Source organism: Stigmatopora argus, chromosome 10, assembly GCF_051989625.1.
Source record: "Stigmatopora argus isolate UIUO_Sarg chromosome 10, RoL_Sarg_1.0, whole genome shotgun sequence".
Taxonomy (NCBI): Eukaryota; Metazoa; Chordata; class Actinopteri; order Syngnathiformes; family Syngnathidae; genus Stigmatopora; species Stigmatopora argus.
In genome coordinates this window covers 15,113,878-15,134,757 of record NC_135396.1, presented here as the reverse complement: position 1 = coordinate 15,134,757, position 20,880 = coordinate 15,113,878, and the positions used below count along the sequence as shown (strand labels likewise).

At 40.8% G+C, this 20,880-nt stretch overlaps 1 long non-coding RNA gene across 2 annotated transcripts in view; it reads left to right on the top strand.

Annotated features, from left to right (window-relative positions):
- The first annotated feature begins 9,505 nt into the window (after positions 1-9,505).
- The window catches only part of LOC144084064 (uncharacterized), a 32,202-nt gene continuing 20,827 nt past the window's right edge, over positions 9,506-20,880 (top strand). For both annotated transcript variants that reach the window (XR_013303711.1, XR_013303712.1), the window contains exons 1-2: positions 9,506-9,773; positions 9,984-10,074. This is a non-coding gene — a long non-coding RNA (uncharacterized LOC144084064). The remainder of the gene's footprint in view (positions 9,774-9,983; positions 10,075-20,880) is intronic.

Sequence of the window (20,880 nt, the reverse complement as noted above, 5' to 3'; positions counted from 1 at the left end):
ATATATGTATATATATATATATATATATATATCAGTGGCGGGCGGTGCATTTTCTGGTAGCGCCTTCAACGTATCAATCCAACCCTCAAAAACTATTTTATGGCTATAAAACCTCTACTGCAGCTACAGCTGCGACACATAAAAAATAATCAATAAATTAATGCACAAAAATTGGGTAAAATCCACTTCCTAGCAGCATTTCATGATTAAATACAAATACTGGAGCTTTTCAGACATTAAAAACAGGCCAGGGGGTGATTTTCCCGGGAAAAGACAGCGATGAACGTCAATGGCGTATGGGCAAACATTGCCCGAAAATGGGGTAAAATTCAGCCGAAAACAGCATTTATTGATTAAATACAAATACTGGAGCTTTTTAGACATCAGAACCGGGCCCGGAGTATCATTTCCCCGGTAAAAAGACAGCGATGAACGTCGATACGTCCATACGTGAAATGAGAAAAAATGCACTAAAATTCGGTAAAATCCACTTCCTAGCATCATTTATTGATTGAATACAAATACTGGAGATTTTGAGACATTACAACCAGGCCAGGGGGTGATTTTTCCCGGGAAAAGACAGTGGTGGACGTCAATGGTGAAACGCCAAAAATTAAACTGGGGTAAAATCCACTTCCTAGCAGCATTTTGTGATTAAATACAAACACTGGAGCTTAAATACAAACACTGGAGCTTTTCAGATATCAGAACTTGGCCCACAATTGAAATATTATTTAGGAATATAACCATATTTGTAATTTTACTCACCAAAAATCATTTTTACACAATATCCATCCTCCTTTCTTTCTTCCTTCTTTCCTATCGCCATCGAAGCTAATGATGAAAGTCGAGCCTGTCCTGTCATATTTCCAGCATAGTCCGTTTCGAAAATAGCATTAAATCAACACAACAATATACTATTTGCTTGTGGAGCTAAGTTAGCGCGCTGAAGGTGCCCCACACACCATTTTCCCGGCTGTAACAGGCTTGCTAGCTTCGGAGTTGACCGCCCTTTCTTAATGATGTCCATTTTTTTCCTGAAAAAGTCCGTCTAGAAAATAGCTTCTGTCGGCCATAGTGGGTGGAGTTTGCGATCTCGGCTGCCTCGGTACTGCTTTGGCCCGCCTACTAGCCAATCATAGTTTGTGAAAGCAATGACATGTCCCAGCCAGCAAAATGCTAACGCCTATGAAAAATCATTGTGGGGTTGCCAACTCGAAATCTGATTGGTTAAAAGCAACAGTCTAGTTTAATGCAGCAGAGCCCGCAGGAACTGATTGTGCAGGCTTTGAGGCAGATCTGATCTGGCAACAAATAATGGCTGAAATGTGATTGGTTAAATGCTTCAATATGAAAACACACATCTGGAAGCAGTGCAGCCAGGGGGAAAAGCAATGAAAGGAAGCTAACAGACCATTTGGAATAATAAGTACATATTGATGGACAAAATATAATATGATTCAGATATTTCTTAGGCCAGCAAGAAGGCCTTGAAGGCCCTGACGGCCCGCCACTAATGTGGCGGGCCGTCAGGGCCTTCAAGGCCTTCTCGGAAGTGGATTTTACCCCATTTTTGTGCATTAATTTATTGATTATTTTTATGTGTTGCAGCTGTAGCTGCAGTAGAGGTTTTATAGCCATAAAATAGTTATTGAGGGTTGGATTGATACGTTGAAGGCGCTACCAGAAAATGCACCGCCCGCCACTGATATATATGTGTGTATATATATATATATATATATATATATATATATATATATATATATATATATATATATATATATATATATATATATATATATATATATATATATATATTAGCGTGTCTATGTGCGACTGAGCGATCTATTGTAACTCCAGGTTAAATTTTTTGAATAAGAATTCTGGAAGTAAAATAGTCTGGGGATGGGAAGATATTTGAAAAAATAGGTGGAGGGAGATAAACAGAGACGATCACAGCCATTTAAAGATGTTCAATAAGGCCACTTGATGGCAGTCTTCAATCAAGATATAATGCTGTGAAGTGTTGCTCTCTCAAATGTTTTCAAGCTATTCACCCTCCTGACTTCGGTGCGGGCAGGCAATGGATCGATTTATGATGGTGGCGGTATGATTTTTTTGTGCGAATGGTCAGATGACTGGCGACCAGTCTAAGGTGTACTCTGGCTTTCGCCCGAAGTCAGCTGCAGAAGCCATTGCAAGTGCAACCCTTGCGAAGATGCACGGTGTGGAAGATGAATGAATGAATGAAAATATAATTCTGTATCATGGGGTTTATCTTTATGATTATTACGATTATGATTATCATTATTGTTATTATTATCATTATTACTATTATTATAATCATTACATCATCATTATTATTATCATTATTATTATTATCATTATTATTATTATCATCATTATTATTATCAATATCATTTTATTATTCTTATCATCATCATTATTATTATTATTATTATTATTATTATTATTTATTTGCTTGTTTTTTTATTTTTGTTAAGGCCTCCTTGTGGTGTAGAGATTCACCCGCCTAACTTCGGTGTGGGCAGGCATGGGTTCGATTCCTGCTGGTGGCGGGATGATTGTTAGTGCGGATGGTTGTTTGTCTCTCTTTGCGCCCTATGCCTGACTGGCGACCAGTTTAGGGTGCAGTCAGCCTTTCGCCCAAAGTCAGCTGGGTTTGGCTCCACCACCGCCCACGACCCTAATGAGGATAAAGTGGTTCAGAAAGTGAAGGAATGAAAGAATAAGTACCGAAGCGTATTCATTCATTTTCTGAACCGCTTTTCCCCACAAGGGTCACGGGCGGTGCCGAACTCAATTCAATTTAATTCATTTCAATAACGATAGAATTTCTTGAAAGAAAAAAAAAGTTGCCCGCCACAGCAATGACACTAAATGGAAGTGGATGTAGTGCACGAAGACGCCGCATGCCAGTGACATCACTCGGTAACAACCTTAGTTTTCTGGCGAAAGAAAAGGACTATAGATTCTGGCTCAGCGAATTCAAATCTAGTGAATTCAGTAAAATACCTCCACATGTGATAGTGGGCTTTTGAAAAAAAAAATCATCGTTTCATGTTCATATGAGATTGGATAATGTCAATATAGCATGGGCAACGGAGAGGCCCCTGAATACTCTGCCAGGGAAGAGAGAAAAAAAACAAGATTTGTGGAAAAATAAGCCATCTTTTTTACCAAGGGAGGTTCTAAATAGATAAATTCCAATTCATACATTAGTATACTGTTTTGTGGCAACATGTGTCGATAACATTCAACATCTAACAAAAATCTTTGGAGTCCAAAGTGCAACCCAATCTTTCATTATACACTATTGGTCAAGTTTCTAGTCTTTTCACAAGTTTATCCTTCCCTACTTGGCTCCTCAAATAGTCTTCAATCACAGCTGCCGCTTTGGAAAACGTTAGTGTTTGTCAGTTCACAAACAGACCCCATGTCCACTTTAGAAAAAAAGCTTTATTTTAGGATCCATTCCAAGCCTTCTTGTTAAACCCAGCAACATACTTTTGAATACATTCATTCATCTTCCATACCACGAATCCTCGAAAGGGTTTTGCACTTGTGGCAGTTACTGGAGCCTAAACCAGCTGACTTTGGGTGAAAGGCAGACTACACCCTAGACTGGTCGCCATTCAACCGTAGGGCACATAGTGAGACAAACAACCATCACAATAATATAGCCACCAACGGGAATCCAGCCCCCGCCTGCCCCCACCGACGTCAGACAAGTGAAGCTCTACACCACGCGGCGGCGTACTTTTGAATACAAATATCCAATTGAATTTGAGCATACTTTTAGAAAAAAATATTAAATGTCACTCATACTGTCAATCTCTTAATGCATGTTAAAAAAATCAATTTCAGATGGATAAATTCATATTTTTAAGGCAGATGAATGCTGTTTTTTGTGTTCAAAATCAAGAAGGAAGGCCGAGGTGAAAACAATTATGAAGCATAATGACATCCTGCTCTTTTTCACCAGAGCCTGTACAATGTAAATGGATCATACATGTATAATTTACAGAGCTGCCAACCTCCATCGACCCTTTTTCAGGAGTACCCTTGTCCCATTTCCGGAGTGAATGCAATTCACGAAAAATCGATATAAAATGTAAAAAAAAAAAAAAAACGGATGACAATTTAAATCAAACTTATTATCATGTTTTTACAGTAATTGAAATATTGTGGTTTTGCAAACTCATGCAAAAGTAGAGCATAATGTAAATACGTTTATCTTTGTGTTTGAGTCCTTCTACGTGCGTTTTCCAGTCAGTAATTACACAATGTGTCACGCCGAAGTCGCACATGCATGTTGTGCAATGTCGGTCCTTTTGGACCTTCAACATGGGATATTTCGTCGAATGCGAACCAATAAACTTCTGCAAGTGTCTGGGTTTCTAATTAGAAGATTCATCGAAATTGCCATCCATTTAGCGCTTAACCCGAGCAGGCATCTTGATAAGACTTATCACAGAAAATATATTTCTGTACAGCCCTACTAGTCCATTTTACTTTGAAATCAAATTTTTAAAAAAAACACACAGCATTTGGGTCTTCATAGGCCAAAAGGGGGAAAAAATAAAATAAAAGTAAAAAGTCCATGTGTCCAATAAGGTTCTCAAAGAACTGTAAGGTCATGGCAAGATTTAGACTTTTGTCTAAAAGCCATTTTCTTGTTCTTGCGTGCAACCATGCGGCCGAGTGCTGTGTACGCCTACTTCCTTTAGAACCACCACCAAATTATAGTATTTGTTTCAAAAGAATGGTTGTTTAGTCAGCCTTAATAATACTTACTTCCCTTATGAAATAAACAAAAAATATTAAAGCGTTAGAGGCTACCTATGCAATTGATTCCGAATCGGTTGCCACGCTGAAGTTGCACAAGATGAATCATTCAGGAACAGGGAGTGAGACTGGTAATGCGGTCTGTGAACACCAGGAAGGCTGCTGGCCTTGACGGAGTACCTGGGAAGGTGCTCAAAGCCTGTGCTGACCAGCTGGGTGGAGTCTTCCACAAATTTTCAATTGTTCCCTGCAACAATACATCATTCCATCCTGCCTGAAATCTGCCACCATTATCCCTGTCCCCAAAAAGCCAACCATTGACAGCCTGAATGATTATAGGCCTGTTGCACTCACGCCTGTGATCATGAAGTGCTTTGAAAAGTTGGTAGCCCGCCATATCAAGAATACAATCCCTCCCTCAGTTGACCCCCACCAGTTTGCTTATAAAGCAAACAGGTCCACTGAGGATGCTATCACCCTTGCTCTACACACAGCACTGAGCCACCTGGAACACCATGGAAACTACGTGAGGATGCTTTTCATTGACTATAGCTCAGCCTTCAACACTATAAAACCGGACATTCTGACTGACAAACTCTCCCACCTTGGACCTCCTCCATCTGCTGCTGGATAAAGAACTTCTTAACCAACCGACCACAACCTGTTAGACTTGGTCCCCACCTCTCTTCCTCCATTACACTGAGCACTGGCTCCCCTCAAGGCTGTGTACTGAGTCCTCTTCTGTACTCCCTGTACACATACGACTGTACACCAACCCACCAGTCTAACTCCATCATCAAATTTGCCGATGACACCACTGTGGTCAGACTCATCTCAGGAGGGGATGAGTCGGCCTACAGAGATGAGTTCAACAAACTGTCTTCATGGTGCTTGGTGAACAATTTCACACTGAACACCACGAAAACTAAACAAATAATCCTGGAGTTTCGCAAACACAGCACAGATCTGGCCCCACTCCTCATGAATGGAGTATGTGTAGACAGGGTCCTTTAAATTCCTGGGGATCCACGTCACGGATAAGCTCTCCTGGTCTACGAACACCACGGCAGTAGTGAACAAGGCCCATCCATAATGGCAGAATGCCATATTACGAAACAATCACTTATTTGGGTCTTTTGCCGAGAAAACGCGCCTTATGGAGAAGCACTACCAATTTCGTCATGTGCAGTTTCTGGGTGTGATGTCAATTAGGCTTTTGTTGTTGATGATGATGACAGGGCCTATTTCCGCTTATTATTATTGAACTTGTAACTCAGATGATTCACAATGCACTCATGTTACCGAATTCAACCGGTTTACAGTGCAGTTGAAAAAATATATATATATATATATATATATATATATATATATATATATATATATATATATATATATATATATATATATATATATATATATATATACAGTTGTGGTCAAAAGTTTACATACACTTGTGAAAAACATAATGTCATGGCTCTCTTGAGTTTCCAGTTATTTCTACAACTCTGATTTTTCTCTGATACAGTGATTGGAACAGATACTTTTTTGTCACAAAAACATTCATGAAGTTTGGTTCTTTTATGACTTTATTATGGGTGAACAGAAAAAAGTGTTCAAATCTGCTGGGTCAAAAATATACATACAGCAGCGCTAATATTTGGTAACATGTCCCTTGGCCATTCTCACTTCAATTAGGGGCTTTTGGTAGCCATCCACAAGCTTCTGGCAAGCTTCTGGTTGAATCTTTGACCACTCCTCTCGACAGAATTGGTGCAGTTCAGTTAAATTTAATTTAATGGCTTTCTGACATGGACTTGTTTCTTCAGGATTGTCCACAAGTTCTTAATGGGGTTTGAGTCAGGACTTTTGGAAGGCCATTCAAAAACCTTAATTCTAGCCTGATCTAGCCATTCCATTACCACTTTTGATGTGTGTTTGGGGTCATTGTCCTGTTGGAACACCCAACTGAGCCCAAGACCCAATCTTCGGGCGGATGACTTTAGGTTATCTTGAAGAAATTGAAGGTAATCCTTCATTATAAAAGAACCAAACTTCATGAATGTTTTGGTGAAAAAGAAGTATCTGTTCCAATCACTCTATCAGAGAAAAATCAGAGTTATAGAAATAACTGGAAACTCAAGAGAGCCATGACATTATGTTCTTCACAAGTGTATGTAAACTTTTGACCACAACTGTATATACATACACGTCATATACATACATATGATGGCGATGAAGCAATTTTTGGCAGTTAAACGGCATGTTGAGCTTTGATATTTCATGACCAGTATGTGTATGTGTGTAGGTGGAGGTATGTGTCGCAAAAGTGTAATTGGTTACTGCAGAGGCAACTCAAATGAAGTTGTTCAGCAAGAGCATCTGCTAGCCTCTGGCACTCCATCAAAGGCAACAAGACGAGGACAACAAGAGAGGAATACATGAAAGTGAGACGGGGGGTTGATGTTACAAGCCATATGGTCAGTTTGGGTGAGGCAGATGTTTTATGCAGAGGGAAGAGGTGAGCGGTCATACGTCCTGTTGCGTCAGTTATTGCAGTACCCCCTCAGTCCCCTAGGTGAACGAACAGACAGATGTGCTGCAAGGGTGCAATGGCATGCTGATTTTTTGAGGAACTTTCCATAGTGATATTTTCATTCCTCTTTCACATTAATCACCAGCTTCTCAGTGTCAACGCTGAGAAAAATATACGCATATGCCCGCTAGCTTTCACAGGAATGAGCAATTTTTATTGCCTGTTCTCTTGAGAAGGAATTGACTAGAATACTCATAGGGTCATACAAAACTAAGGGCTCTTTCGTGTCCATTCATCTACATTCGCGCACAGTTTGTGCTGGGCAAGGAGGCATTTTAAGCACTAAGGTATTGCTTATTTGGTGAACACACACTAGCAAGAGAGAGCGTTTGTTTTAGACCAGTGGGGCTCAATATGTAGATGGAAATCTACCAGTAGATTACTAAGGTACTACAGGTAGATTGCATGACAATAACATTTGATCCCGTCTGTTGGTTTACTTAGCTGGGCTTTTAAGAATTTGGCATGTCTGCAATATGATGAATCAAGAGTGTAATTTCACTGCCATTCCCACACATGTTGATTCATATACCTATAGTCTAATGCGTGATATATTAACATACACAACTACTGAGCTTTGTTGTGGCCAAGAAAAAAAGATAGATTGCGGGAGGTTGACTCCTTGACAAGTTGATCTTGGAGCAAAAAGGCTTAAACACCCCTGTTTTAAACTCTCCCTTTACACAACCATACACATTTTATGCCTGGAAATCAGGGCCCCGAGAGTGGTGGGATTCACCAGGAAGACGTCATAGTCCTTAGGTACGGCGACAAAAACACAGTAACTAGCTTAAAGCAGAAAGCACACAACAAAACAGCACACCATCAAGAACAAGGGACTAAAGATTGAAATTAGCCCTCAGCTACAATCTTACATATTTACATATATATGTTGTTTTACATGAATATAAATGTTTATTAATATGTGTTGTCCCTTATTAAATAAATCAAACTCAAACTCAGAAGAACATTTCAGCATCTTCTTGCAATACATGCAACGACTAATTAAGACTGAGAGCTGATTACCTATCATTTCAGGGCGCACATCTCCCAGGTTGGAAAGCAATCAACAACCACTCCTAGGTGCTCACGTCCCTACTTACACCTCCGCGATCACTATCTACCACCAAAATGTAACAAGAAAAAGACTCAACTGACAATTTTACACTTTTTTTTGTCTCAGAGCTAATTATTGTATTTTCTCACATATTAGCCGCCTATGCGTATAAGATGTAGCCTTAAAATAGCTGTAAAATGGTAGAATTTTACAATTAGTTTCACTTTGAAGGGAAAATCTTTAGAAAAATCATCGCATAAGGAATTTCTGAGATACTTTATGAATCGAAAGGATCGTCTGCTGGATTGCACATTCCTAAAGGGTGTTGCCTGAACAAAGACAAATTAAAAAAGGAAGTCGTGTGAGCAGTACAACCAGGAGGTGTGTCCATAGCTGTCTAGTTTGTCATCCATAGGTAAGATGGTGGCACCCTAAGCACAAGTAATTGATTTTTTTCAAGTTTTATGCAAGATACGTTTTTTTTCTTGAACTTTATTCATAGAGGTCAAAATATGTTTTGTTAAGCATTTTATATGTTTATCTTTTCTCTATTTAGAAATAAATGACCGTATTGGCCGCATTATCTTGGGTTATGGGGTTTTGTCTTTGTCATCTTGCAGTTTCGTGCGCGTCAAGTCAAGCATATAAGCCGTACCCTTGATCCAGTCATGATTTTTTTTGCAACAAATACGCGAGAAAATACGGTAATCGGATTAATAATTTCAGGCAGCCCAGGGACCGAGTGGATAACGCATCGGCCTTAAAATTCTGAGATTGAGGGTTCCCAGGTCCAGACATTCCTGTATGGAGTTTGCATGTGTGGGCTTGTGTATTTTTACATGGTCCTCTGGTTTCCTCCCACTTTCCCAAAACATGCAGAGTAGGCTGGTTGAAACTTCAAACTTGCCCCTAGGTATGAGTGTGAGCATGAATGGTTGTCTCTCCTTGTGCCCTGCGATTGGCTGGGCACCGATGCTGAGTGTTCCTTGCGTCATCCCCGAAGTCAGCTGGGATAGGCTCCAGCACCCCCCGCAATCTTTGTGAGGATAAGCGATTCAGAAATGAAAATTCCGAGCAGATTTTTGCCTTGATGTACGAGCATACATGATGGTTCCCTATTCGGTCATCCGTTTGGCCGAATATGCGAGAGACTGCTTATCAGAACCGCATCCCTCTGTCTGCATCTCCCCCTCCCTCGCGTAAAGATCTGTATGAGCACCGGGCCGTACAGGTTGCATTTTCTACTGGAGATAGCCTGACCGAGTCAATAATCTGCGAAAAACCCAGCGGAATCTACATGGATTTGAAAGCAAAGTAAGCATCTGAAAAAGACGCCACCCATCATAGTTGTGTATTTCTTCCAGAAATTCCCCCTCTCCGGAATACAGATCATTGCAACTAAGGCTATGAATATTGTTGGCATGTGTTTGTGCCTGAAAGCAACCTGATGAAGGTGCACACTAGAGGAAAGTTGAAGGAACAGATCATAGGCATATCACTTAGAATTTTTTTTATCAACACCAGATTATAATCGGATTCAGATGCCTTGTGGTGTAGCGGTTCACTCGCCCGACAACGGTGCGGCCAGGCGCAGGCTCGATTCCCGCTGGAGAAGGTATGATTTTGAGTGCGTATGGTTTGCGTATGGCATTTTTCTCTCTGTGTGCCTTAAGGCTGACTAGTGACCAGTCTAGGGTGTAGAATGCCTTTCACCCGAAATCGGCTGGGTAAGGTTCCAGCAAACCCTGCAACCGTTCCGAGGATGCCCGGTATGGAAGATGAATGAAAGATTAGAATTGGATAATAACAACTATTATTAAAAGATATTGATTTTGGATGTGCACATTATACAATTTAGGAAACTTTTCCAGCTGCAAATATAAACCTGCCAATTAACAAAGAATAGTCTTGATTAAAGGCATAATCTTAATTCATCTAATAATCTTTATTTAGGCATGTGAATAAGAGGATTTCTTTAGGATTTTTACCCTGCTTATGCTCATTAAGCTTGTTTCACCTACTGGCTGCTTGAATGTACGTATTCTTACCCTACGTATTCCCCATTATTGTAACAGCCCTATTTTGGTAATTCTGCCAATATCAGAATGACATGATCAAAAAATAAAGTACATACATGTCATTAATGTAGGTATTGAACATCGCCATGATTGGCCCTGTGTGCGCAAGATGCACTATTTCTTAGGCATATTTTTGTGTTGTGTTGTTATGTTAGCTGCCAACGTAAACCTGATGCCAGATTGTTACAGAATGGACCTTGGAAAGAGATTTTGATGTTTTCATTGATGGGGGTCACATCCCTTGAACTTACATGTGATATCATTGATGATATAGCCAAAATCTACTCCCTGTGCTTCTGTTGATTCATTTCAGCCATTTATCTCACGATAGCGCGACGAGTGCTAGATAGATGTTTTGGAATCAAACTGGTTCTTATGGATTAGATGAGCCACTGGAAATTCCTTTTAGTGTTTGCCAGTGTTTGTGTTGCTGTTTTAGTCTTAGTCAAATCAATCATATAGATATTGCTTTGCTTAAGATGTTTCAACGTTTAGATTCTTAGCAGTTAAGTGGAGTGAAACGGCTTGTGTTTTATGTACACTCAATGTTAAGAAAATAGTGTTGTAAATTATAGGTCTTGATGTCCCTTTATGCCACTACCAGATTTTCATATACTACTCTAAAGCAGCGGTGTCTAAACTATTCCACAAAGGGCAGCGGTGGGTGCTGCTTTTATCCCAACTGATCCAACATAGACAGTTTCATCAATAAACTTTCTCCTGAAATAAGCAGCACCTGACAGCAGTCAAATGACTACATTTTTTGAACATTAGATAGGTGAAAATGTATCTTCCTTGTCGGTTGGAATGAATACCTTCATCTACTGCAGTCCTAGCGGATTGGTTTGGACACCTACAGTTGTGGTCAAAAGTTTACATACACTTGTGAAGAACATAATGTCATGGCTCTCTTGAGTTTTCAGTTACTTCTACAACTCTGATTTTTCTCTGATAGAGAACACAGCAGATCTGGCCCCACTCCTCATAAATGGAGTATAGGTAAACAGGGTCCAGTCCTTCAAATTCCTGGGGGTCCACGTCACGGACAAGCTCTCCCGGTCTACCAACCCCACTTCAGTTGTGAAGAACATAATGTCATGACTCTCTTGAGTTTTCAGTTATTTCTACAACTCTGATTTTTCTCTGATAGAGAACACAGCAGATCTGGCCCCACTCCTCATAAATGGAGTATAGGTAGACAGGGTCCAGTCCTTCAAATTCCTGGGGGTCCACGTCACGGACAAGCTCTCCCGGTCTACCAACCCCACTTCAGTTGTGAAGAACATAATGTCATGGCTCTCTTGAGTTTTCAGTTATTTCTACAACTCTGATTTTTCTCTGATAGAGAACACAGCACAGATCTGGCCCCACTCCTCATAAATGGAGTATAGGTAGACAGGGTCCAGTCCTTCAAATTCCTGGGGGTCCACGTCACGGACAAGCTCTCCCGGTATACCAACCCCACAGCAGTGGTGAAGAAGGCCCAGAAACGACTCAATTTCCTGAGGGTACTCAGGAGGAACAACTTGGAGACTAAGCTTCTGGTAACCTTCTATAGAGCCACTGTGGAGAGCATCCTGGCATACTGCATCACAGTGTGGTACGCTGGAAGCACGGCAGCAGACAGAAAGGCCTTGCCGAGAGTGATCAACACTGCCCAGAAGATCATCGGCTGCTCTCTGCCCTCACTGGATGACATTGGAAGCCCTCGCTACCTCAGCAGACAAACATTGTTAGGGACCCATACCACCCAGGTCACAACCTGTTCCAGCTGCTGCCCTCTGACAGATGCTACAGGTCTCACAAAGCACGGACAAATAGACTTAAGGACAGTTTTTTCCCCACAGTCATCAGGACTCTGAACTTGCGTTGGCACGACAATCCCTTCTGTGCAATAACAGTGTGCAATATCTTAGATTGTGCAATATTTTAGAATTTTAGAATTTACCTTGCCAGGATGTGACTTTTTATATTTTTATATTACTCATTTATGTTTTTTTTACCTGGAAAATGCACTTTGTGGAGTAGCACCACCAATTTCGTTATACACAGCTGTGTATGATGACAATAAAGGCTTTTGATTTGATTTTTCCAATGCCCATGGGAGGCCAGTGGTGTGTTGGGGAAAGCAACACTACCCCAATGATTTTAAGATAAAATACCGGATACAGGAATTGTTTTTATAATTCGGGGGTGTTTGATCTCGTAACTTGGAATTTTTTGTTATTTCTTGGGAAAAAAGGTATCCCATCAAAGCTTTCCATAACATTAATATTTAGAATGTAGAAACATTCGTAAGTGGAGGTACCACAGCATTTGTTTTTAATTAGCCTAAAAAAAAGCATGTCACACAATGACATTTCGCACGAAATCCCTCCAGTTCTAGCATGACATCATGTGTTTGAGTCCAGAGGTTTCAAATCAATTCCAAACCTTCTAGCAGAAGGGATACCATTTGGGTTCCACTAGTTCTTTGGGAGTTCAGTTTGTTTCTTTATTTTTTTTCTTATCTCTCAACAACAGTTCTCAAAACATTAATTCAGGCTTCCTTATTTTTACAATATTATAGGAAACCTTTTCTTCATTCTTTGCTTTCTAATCAGTATTTTAAAATTGGCTACAATGTGGAAAACCAACAGATGTAAAACCACCTTGGACATTAAAACGAGCTTGGATAATTCCCACCTCGGTGTGAGGCAACTTCCAAAATGTTGGAGGAGCAAAATGTGGCTTCTACTCCTATAAGGACTGAAATAGAGAAAATAAATTGGTTTGGTTTGATCTGGTTTCAGACACTGTTAGGATTAGTTGGGGTTTTGGTTGGTTTGTTTGCTTTTCGCTTCTTGTTTCCCTCAGGGCTTCCCTTCCTCCAGTAACCATTTACGTGTACTTTGTAATCATTCCTTGTCTGTCTATTTAAATCCTGTGTGTTTGGTAGTCTGTTTGATCGCTTGCCTTGTTTACCCCATGCCAAGTTACCACACCATGTTCCATGTACCTCATCCCCCCCATGTCTTCCCTTTCAGGTCTGATTTTGTGATTTGATTTCTAAATCCTTGTTATTTTCTGAAGATTCCTGCTCTTAAGTAATTAAACTTTTGTTTGAGCACTACTTCCAAGTCCTTAACTGCTTCCCTGCATTTGGGTCCAACTACGACACCACGCTTACGTAACACATGCAAAAAAAGAGTAGAGACAATATGAAAAACATTGATACAAACTAATAATGACAGAGATGTAGGATTCTGGGACATTTGAGAGACCATCTGCAGAATAGACGAAAATCTCTGATGCCATGACAACTGCCTCCACACAAGCATTCACTGGGTGTCATGCTCTACGCCACCCGTACAGCACACCCACACAAACATGCGCACATATCCCCACACACAAACATACACCCTCCCATTTTCTCTTGCTTTTTGCCCACTATGTAACATTTTTTAAATAGCAGACCAGATTTACAGATCCATTTCTTGTAAAATGAGTGCTCTTTTTTGTTGCATATCTCTTGTCTGTGTGTCTAGTATTAGCCAGACATGCACATTTGTGTTTTTATATATGATTAAACCAAACTCTCAAATGCCCAGTAGGAACTAATTGGCTTTAAGGCTATAACAAAAAACACAAGGTCAAATGAAAATGAAAATTGCATTCATACACTGTTATGTACACATCCATCAGTTTATACACAAGGGAAATTTTCCATGTCCCCTGCCAAACCAGAGAGTCAGCAAACTGAGCACACACAAACAAACAAGCAATTTCTACTGCCTTTGCTTTTGCACTTCTAATTTGTGAGACAATTGAATTCTAATGTGACATAAAATGGCAAAAATGTTACACCATAGGACATTTTGGCTCAACAAACTAAATGTGAAAAACAGTGTTAGATGAAAGCAGGAATATTTCTTTATGTACTCAGTCATTAAATTGGTAAACAGTAACAATACTGCTGTCTAAGGTACTGATTGAAGAACTGATCGTGTTCTGGAGCAGTGTTCATTAAAGATTGGTCTCCTGGTGGTCATTGTAAATCATCAAGCGGTCTGTGTTACAATTATTTTACTGGTATTTGTATTTCTAATCAGATATTTATAAATGCAAAGGATGTCTGATAGGTTCACCAATAGGAATTCCCACATTCACGCACAAATAATAGAGACATGAGACTCATCTGAGGTGTTCTTGCAAGAGAGAATCCGAACCTGACGCGTCTTCGTCCAAGGTTCATTCTGCCGTTAGACGCATCTCTCTTAAAGCAAAGCGTTCTTCATTGCGATCAAATATATAATAATGTAAGACTAATGAGCTAAGTAAAGCAAAGCGTTCTTCATTGCGAACAAATATATAATAATGTAAGACTAATAACCCTAACAATGTCTCAGCATCACTGCAAAGTTTACTGCAAAATGAAGGCAAAGTATCTTAGCGAAAACTGGGTAATTCCTAAGATGACAAGAAAGCCTTGCAATTAATTATTATTGATTCTTCTTTGCCTTTTGGTTCAACCTTTTTTATCTGTGGCCACCACAAACTATCTTCTATCTAGCAACGTCTTCTCTATCTTCAGCGATCTGCCAGTATCACATGTTTTATTTCTTCAATATATCCTCTATTCATATTTCAAACCATTTGCAATCTGGTCTTTCTATCTGTGCCTCCAAATATTACATTTTGTGCAATACAGCTAAAGAAGAAAAGTACTTAAATAACGCAACCTTAATGAAACAAAACAAAAACTTCTGTAAAGAATTGGATGGCTGAACTCCTTGCTGTGTGCGTCCACATAACCAAGACATTTAAAGGAAAAGGCAGCTGTATATTAAACAAATCAACTCTTATCCAGTCTTTGGCTACCATTACAGAAATGTGACAACATAGCAGACTGCATCTACATTCCATCAATTGAGCCTCTTTTCACTGCATTCATAGCAGAGGCCCACAATGTCCAACATGTAGCTTTGATATGTTAGGGATTTTTATTTTTCCGATAACTGGACAAGGTTTGTCAAGGGCAATCTTGTATGACTTTTATGATTTGGAAGACATTTTTTGACAAATCTTTCTTTCCATGGACTTGGATAAATCACACTTAATCATTCCCATCTCAATCTTTCTGCCCTACTGAGGCTTGCAACTCATTTTCTCTTTCCTTTGTGCCCAACCTTTCATTCAATTTACATTTTCTTTTGGGTTTTTTCACTTCCCTCTCCCCCTACCGTGTCCTCTCCTTGTACGCTTGTCTGTTCTCTTCAGTACCCTGACTATCGCATCTCCTCCTTGCCACACTCCCTTTCTGTACAAGTTCCGGATTTTCTTCATTCCACCATTAAATGGCTTTATCATCTTTTGTTTGGCCATAAGACACACCAAAAACCATTCTACCTGTATCCTTATCAACCCAATTGTCTGTCAGTTTCTCAAGATAATCCGGTGCTTTTCCCACCTACCTTTGACATTGCTATCTTAACTTCCAACATTTCACCAGCCTCGCTACCTTCACTCTCTTCCCTTTTCTGACTTCCAGAGTCACACGCACTTAACTAAATTCAACTCAACAAAATGGCCATTACTCTATAGTTCAGTCCCGCATGGTTTATGATATCTTAATAAGTCCCCCTTTGTTGGTTAACAAGTATCCGCCACAGTCATTTCCTTTCCCTTATTAAAATCTACATTAGTACCTTGATATACGAGTTTAATACAGTCCGGGACCAAGCTCGTATGTCGATTTACTCGTATCTCAACTCAACTTTTCCCATAGAAATGAACTAAATACAAATTAATTCATTCCCATCCTCTGAAAAAAACCTGCCCCCAACCAAAAAACAGTATATTGGAATGGAAAAACATATTTGTTCTACTTCGCCATCTACTAACTATCTATCTAGTAACTAATAACTATTGTGTGGTTATGATGTTGAATACTAAACAGAGACATTATTCAGTACAATGTGGAGTGCGGGACGAGAGAGTGAGAGAGAGACTTTGCACGGCAACACGCTTGTAACATGGATTACGATACAGACACACTCAAAATTAAGTTTAATCTAACCGTACACTAAACTTAATTCAAATTTTATTCTAAATTTTGTTACCTTTCTTCTCCCAGGTTGCTTCCTCACCTTTCAACCTACCGAGGGTTGTTTACTTTTGTCTCATCTCATTTTCCAAACAACTTTGTCCTCACTAGGGTCGCGGCGGGTGCTGGAGCCAATCCCAGCTGTCTCCGGGACAGCGGCCGGGGTCACCCCGAATCGGTAGCCGGCCGATCGCAGGGCACGGGGAGACGGACAACCATGAACACTCATTATCATACCTAGGGGCAATTTAGAGTGTCCAAGCAGCCTACCATGTATGTTTTTGGACTGTGGGAGAAAACCGGAGGACCTGGAGGAAACCCACACAGGCCCGGGAGAACATTCAAACTCCACACAGGTGGACGTGACCTGGATTTGAACCCAGGACCCCAGAGTTGTGAGGCCGACGCGCTAACCACTCGCGCCACCGGGCACCCCCTGTTTTGTCATTTTATTTAAATTTTGATTGAGCTCCCATGACACTTATGAGGACACCTTTCCTTTCTGTTTTCTCATTTACCAAGTAAAAGTGTGATGTTTTCTCATTTAGCCAGTAAAACCAGGCATGCAAACGGCAACAGGCATAAATGTTAATAAATTCATAAACAGCCAATACTTAGTGACCTTAGATCTACAGTGTCCATCTGTTTATTAAAGAGCAAAATGATATTAAAGCTCATAAAACCATTAGCCCCCCCATCAAGACATTTGTGAAAAAAATGGGACACAAATGCCCTGCACTTGAATGGTGACCGTTCAAAAATGTGCCCCTGTATTTAGTATCGTAACGTGGCCGGATGATTCGCCTAAAGACGTTTCGCTGACGGACGTTTGACAGATGGACAGGTCGCCGAATGGATGTTCCACCGAACGGCCGCTCCGTTCGGCCGGACGGAGGTTTCGCCGAAACGGGATTCGCGCGCTCGCCCCGCCCCCGGATCGTGTGTGTACAAGTTTTTCAACCTTGGCCCGCGGGCCATATACGGCCCGCTGGGAACTTTTAATCCGGCCCGCCGCCGGCGTTGTCCAAATTATAGTAAAAATCAATGATTTATTTCCCTCTGCCGCTCATCACTCTCAATTTATTAGTCTACCGTCAATGGCAGCCCGGGAATAAGCACTCTTGGGCGGGCATGTCAGCCCGGGAATAAGCACTCTTGGGCGGGCAGATGTAGCAGAACCGAGCAGTGAAATGACAGCAATTAGGTTAAATCCATCCTAAAACAGCATTTAATGATCAAATACAAATACTGGAGCTCTTTGGACATTAGAACTGAGCCCAGGGAAGTGAATTCCTTGGTAAAATGTCGCGATGATGTCGCGATAAGGCAGAAAAACGTCTATATACGACCATTCGCCAAACGGGTCAAAATGCTCTCAAATTCGGTCAAATCCAGCCGAAAACAGCGTTTAATGATTAAATACAAATACTAGTATTTGTATATACAATACTAGTATTGTATTTTATACTAGTATTATATTTAAAAGAAGACAAAGGAAATTCACATATTCTTCGTCGTTTTCCTTTTTTTTGGCTTGGTATTCCCATAGGTATCGTGTACTAGATATCCGATGTGCGTTGTGAGGCAACGGAGCTAGACGTCGTCGCTTGTCGGCCATTTTAAGAACAGGGCCATTCGCCAAATGGCTCAAAATGCTCTCAAATTTGGTCAAATCCAGCCGAAAACAGTGTTTGATGATTAAATACAAATACTAGTATTTGTATATACAATACTAGTATTTGTATTTAATCATTAAACACATTTTGAGCCGTTATCGCGACATTTTACCGAGGAATTCACTTCCCTGGGCTCAGTTCTAATGTCCAAAGAGCTCCAGTATTTGTATTTGATCATTAAATACTGTTTTAGGATGGATTTAACCTAATTGCTGTCATTTCATGGTTTGGTTCTGCTACATCTGCCCGCCCAAGAGTGCTTATTCCCGGGCTGCCATTGACTAATAAATTGAGAGTGATGAGCGGCAGAGGGAAATGAATCATTTATTTTTACTATAATTTGGACAACGCCGGCGGCGGGCTGGATTAAAAATCCTAACGGCCCGTATATGGCCCACGGGCCGAGGTTGAAAAACTTGTACACACACTATCCGGGGGCGGGGCGAGCGTGCGAATCCCGTTTCGGCGAAACCTCCGTTCGGCTGTTCGGCCGAATGACCGTTCGGTGGAACGTCCATTCGGCGACCTGTCCATCTGTCAAACGTCCGTCGGCGAAACGTCTTTAGGCGAATCATCCGAGTACCGTATCGTAACATATCATATTAAAAATAAACTAAACACAGGAAAAAACACAAAAACTCCCACAAATCTGTTGATTAAAGTTGGAGGAGCCGTAGCAATTTTCATTCAAGCAAAAGATCCCTGGATTGATTCATCTTTAGTGTGACTCTAATTCCCAGCCAGAACCCACCCTCCCACACTTCCCACTGATTTTATCGGCCGCATCATTCTGCATCTGAGCTCACTAGATGCATTTTCTTTTGACTCATTCATGCTACACGCCTCATAACATTTTATAGGCAACTATAGGTAGCTACAATAATATTGATGAACATTCTCGTATGACTGGAAATAATGGAAAGACAATATGCAGTATTCACTTGTTTTGAAAACTGGTGACAAATAATCGTGCTGTGTCTTCTTTGTGCAAACAAATGACAACCGAGTTGTCCAGGGTAATGCTCTGTTTTAAAGCAGTATGTAGAAACAACTGTGTGAAAGACTTTAAGTCAGCATGAGATCACATGCTACTTAGAAGTGAGTCTTGTGATTTAAATCCCATGTTAAGAAGCCTGTACTCAGTCGTTCCCTCTGTCTTTCTCTTTTAGTTCTCTGAAAGAACGAGCTGTCTTGTTGCTCCGGCGACCCCATTTGAACAAAGAAATGAATCTCTAAAATCTCCTGATAATGCGCATGCGTGCGTATATGCATTAGAGGACATGTGTACGAAGACATTGGTTTGGCTTGTCACACACAGTTGAAGAAAATACCATTTACAGCTACAGTGGTGCAAATAAGTATTTAGTCAACCACCAATTGTGCAAGTTCTCCTACTTGAAAAGATTAGAGAGGCCTGTAATTGTCAACATGGGTAAACCTCAACCATGAGAGACAGAATGTGGAAAAAAACTGAAAATCACATTGTTTGATTTGTAAAGATTTTTTTCCAAATTAGATGGAAAATAAGTATTTGGTCACCTATAAACAAGCAAGATTTCTGGCTCTCAAAGAGGTCTAACTTCTAACAAGGTCTAACGATGTAGCCACTCGTCACCTGTATTAATAGGATCTGTTTTAACTCATTATCGGTATAAAACACACCTGTCCACAACCTGTTTCCTACACTCCAAACTCCACTATGGCCAAGACCAAAGAGCTGTCGAAGGGCAACAGAGACAAAATTGTAGACATGCACCAGGCTGGGAAGACTGAATCTGCAATAGGTAAAATGCTTGGTGTAAAGAAACCAACTGTGGGAGCAATTATTAGAACATGAAAGACATACAAGACCACTGATACTTTCCCTCGGCTCCATGCAAGATCTCACCCCGTGGCGTCAAAATGACAACAAGAACGGGGGGACTAGTGAATGACCAACAGAGAGCTGGGACCGCAGTAAAAAAGGCTACTATCAGTAACACAATGCGCCGCCAGTGTCTCAAATCCTGCACTGTCAGACGTATCTCCCTGCTGAAGCCAGTACACATCCATGCCCGCCTGCGGTTCGCTAGGGAGCATTTGGATGATCCAGAAGAGACTGGGAGAATGTGTTATGGTCAGATGAAGCCAAAATAGAACTTTTAGGTAGAAATACAGGTTCTCGTGTTTGGAGGAGCAAGAATACTGAATTGCATCCGAAGAATACCATTGCCACTGTGAAGCATGGGGGTGGAAACATCATGCCATGGGGCTGTTTTTCTGCAAAGGGACCAGGACGAATGAACTGTGTAAAGGAAAGAATAAATGGGGCCACGTATCGGGAGATTTTGAGTAAAAATCTTCTTCCTTCAGCAAGGACATCGCCGATGAGACGTGGCTGGGTTTTTCAGCATGACAATTATCCCAAACACACAGCCAGGGCAAAAAAGGAGTGGCTTCGTAAGAAGCATTTCAAGGTCCTGGAGTGGCCTAACCAGTCTCCAGATCTCAACCCCATAGAAAATCTGTGGAGGGAATTGAAAGTCTGTGTTGCCCAACGACAGCCCCAAAACATCACTGCTCGAGAGATCTGCATGGAGAAA